The sequence below is a fragment of the Patella vulgata genome, chromosome 7 (genome assembly GCF_932274485.2).
Source record: "Patella vulgata chromosome 7, xgPatVulg1.2, whole genome shotgun sequence".
NCBI classification, from domain to species: Eukaryota; Metazoa; Mollusca; class Gastropoda; family Patellidae; genus Patella; species Patella vulgata.
Window position 1 is genome coordinate 63,667,543 of NC_065885.2, and position 6,419 is coordinate 63,673,961.

The following is a 6,419-nucleotide window of genomic DNA, read 5'->3' on the forward strand; positions in this document are numbered from 1 at the left end:
GGCCTATATATATATAAATAGTTAAATCTTGTGTTTGTGGGTAGCTGTGCACGATTTTCGTGTATTTGAGCCTGATTATAAATAATGTTACTATCGATAGACATTATCTACACTCAAGAGATCGAATTTCTGTCTATACATTCGGATATAATTATATTTATCATATAATACTTTTTCAGCACACTATTAAATATCATATCACACAATAATAGATATCCCATAAACAATGCTTCGTGGCTGTAACACAAATATATTTATCTTTATAATAATGGCGTTGGCGCCATCCTGTAATTTTAAGCTGATTTTGGAATTTTGTCGCAATTTTTATTTCACGTCAGCCAACATTAAAGATACATTATGTAAGATTTAGACACAGAGCGAGCCATTCTTGCTATAATAGTTCGAAAGTAGATGATGTAAAATGAATAAATTGAAATTTTCATTCAAATTACTCTATTGCAAGCGAAGATATTAGCCTTTGAAGGTTTGACAGACGTCTGCAATAATTTCAACCACCGTACTGGTTGATCGAAGCTAAGTCTCCGTCCTCCATATTTGATTAAATCAAAGTATCGCTGAACCATTCTAATCTATTTAATATCGGAGAAATCTGATGCCATCGAGAGTTGATTAGTTAATTAATAACTAATTAATACTTTAGAAAACAGGTCTAAAGAAAGACCTGCAATAGGCAGATTTAGCTCTTGCATAATGTATGTTTAACCAAACATGCATCATGTAAGAAATAGATAAAGGGATTGTCATTCTTGCTATAATAGTTCAAAAATAGATAATGGCCGTTCTTGTTGAAATTTCAGTCAAATTGCATTATTTTATGCGACGTCTGAAGATTTTAACAAATGCAGCGTAGATTGTTCATTATCGTAGCGACGGTGCTTGACAATTGAGACTAATTCTCGACTTTATTTTATCAAACTCTTAAATGGCCGCGGTGTTCTAATCTACTTAAAATCGCCGGCATCCGATGGTCTAGAGAGTTGATAATGGTCTTGCCAAGTTGTTGTTTTTTGTGTTTAATGTCCGCTTCCACCGAGGGTGATATTGCAGACAAGCTGTCTTATTTTCATTCTATTTTATTATCTTATCTTTCCTGTGGGAGGAAACCGGAGTACCCGAAGTAAACTCACGAGGTTGAGAAGGCGCCCCTATCTACAAGCGGTGGCCGCGGTGTCTTAATCTATTTAAAATCGGCGCCTTCCGATTATCTAGAGAGTTGATAATGGTCTTGTCGAGAAAATAAAGGTTTGAAGTCAGAAAAACACCTGCGATAGACAGATTTAGCTCTTACATAATGCATCTTTAAGGAAAGAACAAGTGGTCTCAAAAGTCAAAAATATAATCATCTATTTATTACTGTCGATATTGTGTATGGTTCAGTGAGGAAGATACCATCTCGCTAACCAGGAAGTCCTTGAACTGATCGATCCCGGTATTGGTCGCAAAAGTTCCACGGGATTTCGGGGGATTGGATGGCCGAATGGTTAGCTGTATCATAATGCCTGTCACTGAGTCAACTGGCGTGGTTTCGAATCCCCGGTTGTATGTGACAAGGGGTAGTGTCGCCTGTCCAACCTCGTGGGTTTTCTCCGGGTCCTCCGGTTTCCCCCCACTGCTCAAGACCCCTACGCGCAAGCAAATAATTGAAATAAAATTAAACCATATGTTAGTCCCGAAATGACTTGGTTTGTGTCGAGTGGACGTTAAACCCCATCTCTCTCTCTCTTTCTGTCTCTCTCTCTCTATCTTTACGAGATATCGGATGGACCCCCCCATCACCACCACCCCGCCCCCCCCCCCCTCCCGAAAACCCCCGTACAAATTGACGTGCACACATAAACGATCACTGGACAATTGGAATTCAGTTGGTGTCCGGACCAAATTTCCCTCATAGTACACTGCATGCATGGCGTATGCCCGTCTTCACTAGCCCAGGGTGGGTTGGATGGCCGAATGGTTAGCGCGCGTGCGCTGCATCATACGGTCTGTCATTGAGTCAACTGGCGGGGTTTCGATTCCCCGGTTGTACGTGACAAGGAGTAGGGTCGCCTGTCCAACCTCGTGGGTTTTCTCCGGGTCTTCCGGTTTCCTCCCACAGCTAAAGACCCCTACGCGCAAGCGAATTATTTAAATAAAATTAAACCATGTGTTAGTCCCGAAATGACCTAGTTTGTGTCGAGTGGACGTTAAACCCCATTTCTCTCTCTCTTTCTCACTAGCCCAGTTGGTGTAGAAAAGTACGACTGTAAATGGCTATCACTCACAGAATCAATTTCAATAATCTTTGGAAAGGAGGTCTTAAAATCTATTATAGACTGCTGGCTTTTTATTTTTCTGACAGAGACAGAGAGAGAGAGAAATGGGATTTCATGTCAACCCAACACACACTAGGTCATTTTGAGATTAACACAAGCTACAATTTTATTTCTATAATTCGATAGCGCATAGGGATCTGGAGAGAACCCACGAGGTTGGACAGACGACCCTACTCCTTGTCACGTACAAGCGTGGGATCAAAACATCGCCATTTGACTTAATGACAGACCTTATGGTCTAAAGTTTACGCGTTAGACCACTCGAACACCAACGAGTTGTCCCTTTAAGCCGATTTTCGTCCTTAATTTCATTTCTTTTTGTATTTTATTTATCTTCACGCTTTCATTAACATCCACTGATTTCATTTTAGATTCAAGTCGACACTAATTATAAAAAATCGATAACGCATGTTGGATAAACGTGAGATATTAAAACCGAATGGCAATAAAAAAATATATTAAATAATAGCTTCAAAGATGTACGATTAGAATTAAGTACAGCAAATCATCGCAGTATCTTCCGCGATAAATTTGCAATATTTTCCAAGAAAGTTCCCTTCGTACGGAAACCAAAGTTAAGAATATTTACTCGTATCAGCATAGGTAGCCGATTTAAAAAAATAATAATACGTGTCTAAAATAAAATATCAATGACGAAATGAAAATTATTTCCTCCGAGAACGTGCTTCGGTTCAGGTCAGCAATGAATAAACGGTGAGCGACCTCGTTCGGACAGCAAACACGGTATCATTACCAGCATACACTCAAGTCATGAAACTAAGCAACCTTGTTATTTCAGAACTTGCGGCTAAACACGTTTACTTCCGGTTCACGGAAAATTGGCTTCCGGTTTAGTTTGTCGACACCGGCATTCCATTTGATCAGGATACGGTATAACTAAAATGGTGGTAATCATTATATCTAGTGACTAGATGTTTATTTAGAGAATTGATATAATCTGGTCAAAATTTGAGGGGGTTGGATGGCCGAATGGTTAGCACGTGCGCGCTGTGTCATAAGGCCTGTCATTGAGTCAACTGGCGTGGTTTCGAATCCCCGACTGTACGTGACAAGGAGTTGGGTCGCCTATCCAACCTCGTGGGTTTTCTCCGGGTCCTCCGGTTTCCTGCCACTGCTAAAGGCCGATACGCGCAAGCGAATTATTGAAATAAGATTAAAAACCATATGTTAGTCCTGAAACGACTTAGTTTGTGTCGAGCGGACGTTAACCCCCATTTCTCTCTCTCTCTCTCTCTCTCTCTCTCTCTCTCTCTCTCTCTCTCCCTCTCTCTGGTCAAAATTTGTAAATGTTATTTAACGTCCCACCACACCAACTAGATTAATGAAGATGGCTATTCATTGTGCTTTGATTGGAGATTGTGCCGCCTACTTTTAATCGAATTCCAACTGGCCGTTCTGCACCACTGGAAATGGAATGGGGGAGGAGAATCCAGGGGAACTCACTCTGTCCATTCCTGGATCTAAGCAGAGTCTTCCTAACAGAGCCGTCATGTAAAGAAAAAAAGTACTAGTAGCCCATGTTTCTGTATATTGAACTCTCAAAATGGCAGAATTTTTGTCCGGATCGGGAAACAAATTTGAACTTGGGAATCGATCATTATAAATTAAACATACAATACATTTTATATATGACATTATGGAGAGGTTGATTTAATTTAACGTACAATACATTTACATTTAGAGAGAATATCCTACCAGTCTTTTTTTGATATCAAAATATATCAACACAAGTCGAGTGTTGATATTTTTTGATATCAAAAACGATGAGTAGGAGATTTAATTTATCATCGAATCCCTTCTTATAAATAAATAAATGTAACTCTTTGCTATAGATTTCACTTTTTTACTGAACCTGATTACATTATGGCATAATGATACATCATTTTTTGACAGCAATTCAACCATTGCAAAGTTCTTTATATTGACCCAGTGTTTCCGTTAAGGTCAATTGAATAAAAAAAAGTTCCTTTTTAATGAGAAAGAAGTTACTTTTAATAAATAATGAACTGTTTCTTGAAAATAAAAAAAAAAGTAGTTCCTTTTTGATTGACCAATCAAATTCATGTAAAGCGATATCTTCTAAGGAGATATCATAGTAGATTATGAAATTTATCACACATGCGATATCTATTGTAGAATGTATTATTGGGCGATAAATGATATTACATTACATTATAAGGAGTGTGTTAGTTTAACGTCATTTATATAACGTCCGCTTCCATCGAAGTGATACCGCCGACGTGTGTTGATTAAGCGTGCTTTATATAACGTCCGCTTCCACCGAAGTAATATCGCCAACGTGTGATAATTAAGCGAGCTTTATATAACGTCCGCTTCCACCGAAGTGATATCACCGAAGTGTGTTAATTAAGAGTGCTTTATACAACGCCCGCTTCCACCAAAATGATACCGCCGACGTGTGTTAATTAAGCATGCTTTATATTACGCCCGCTTCCACCGAAGTGATATCGCCGACGTGTGTTAATTAAGAGTGCTTTATATAACGCCCACTTCCATCGAAGTTATAGCGCCGACGTGTGTTAATTAAGCTTGCTTTATATAACGTCCGCTTCCATCGTAGTGATATCGCCGACGTGTGTTAATTAAGCGTGCTTTATACAACGTCCGCTTCAACCGAAGTGATACTGCCGACGTGTGTTAATTAAGCGTGCTTTATATAACGTCCGCTTCCAACGAAGTAATATCGCCAACGTGTGTTAATTAAGCGAGCTTATATAACGTCCGCTTCCACCGAAGTGTGTTAATTAAGAGTGCTTTATATAACGTCCGCTTCCACCGAAGTGATACCGCCGACGTGTGTTAATTAAGCATGCTTTATATTACGCCCGCTTCCACCGAAGTGATATCGCCGACGTGTGTTAATTAAGAGTGCTTTATATAACGTCCGCTTCCACCGAAGTGATATCACCAACGTGTGTTAATTAAGCTTGCTTTATATAACGTCCGCTTCCACCGAAGTGATGTCGGCGACGTGTGTTAATTAAGTGTGCTTTATATAACGTCCACTTCCACCGAAGTGGTATCGACAAAGTATGTTAATTAAGTGTGCTTTATATAACGTCCGCTTCCATCGAAGTGATTCCACGACGTGTTTTAATTAAAGATACATTATGGGAGATTAGATAAAGAGTTGGTAGTTCTCAATATAATAGTTAAAAACTAGATAATGTAAAGGCAATTAGCAGAAAATTTCAGTCAAATTAATTCCCCACTGAACCCAGTATTTATCGATTGAATTTTCGGCCTAGCCTCTATTATCATTACTAAAGTTCGTACGATAAAAAAAAACATAGTCTCGATTATCCATTTTTTTATTTAATCAGAAGCAGGAGACCGGGTTCTAATCCAGTAAATATCACAGGCTAGCGATGCCATCGAGGGTTGATTATGGTCTGGATACGTTAATTAATGTTTAATTAATAATTTAGATTATAACATTTCAGGCCTAAAGAAACATCTGCAATTGGCAGATTTAGCTCTTGTATAATGTATGTTTAAATGAGCTAAATCACTAATATTTGGGACCTTAGAAATTGACCCAAATGGATCACAACGCATATAATAATGTAATCTGATTGTATATAAACTGATTTACATTCAATTGTCTCCGTTTTGATTCGAATTTCAAATCAGTTATGTCCAGCGAAATACGACATGAGTCTCAACCAAATGGAAATTTCTAGGGTCTGGTTATTCCAGTCTATTGTACATGCTCTCCAGATAAGTTATGGCGTCACCGTTTGACATGAGTTGTGGAATATGTCTAGCCTCGTTCTTTCTGGTCACTTGTTACCAATGACGCTGAAACGCACTATGGTACTTGATTCGTGTACCAATGGTAAAATGTTTATTTTGTCTTAAATATTGGATATCAGAAGCCTACCCTTTCCCGGTAAGATAACAACACCAATGTTGATTTGAATTGACAAATAATTCGTGTTTTCAACGTGTAAGACTTTGGGTGATATTGAGTTAGAGCAGTGGTTCTCAACCTTTTTCTGGCACCGGCACACCTTGGGACACATGAAAAAATAATGGCACACC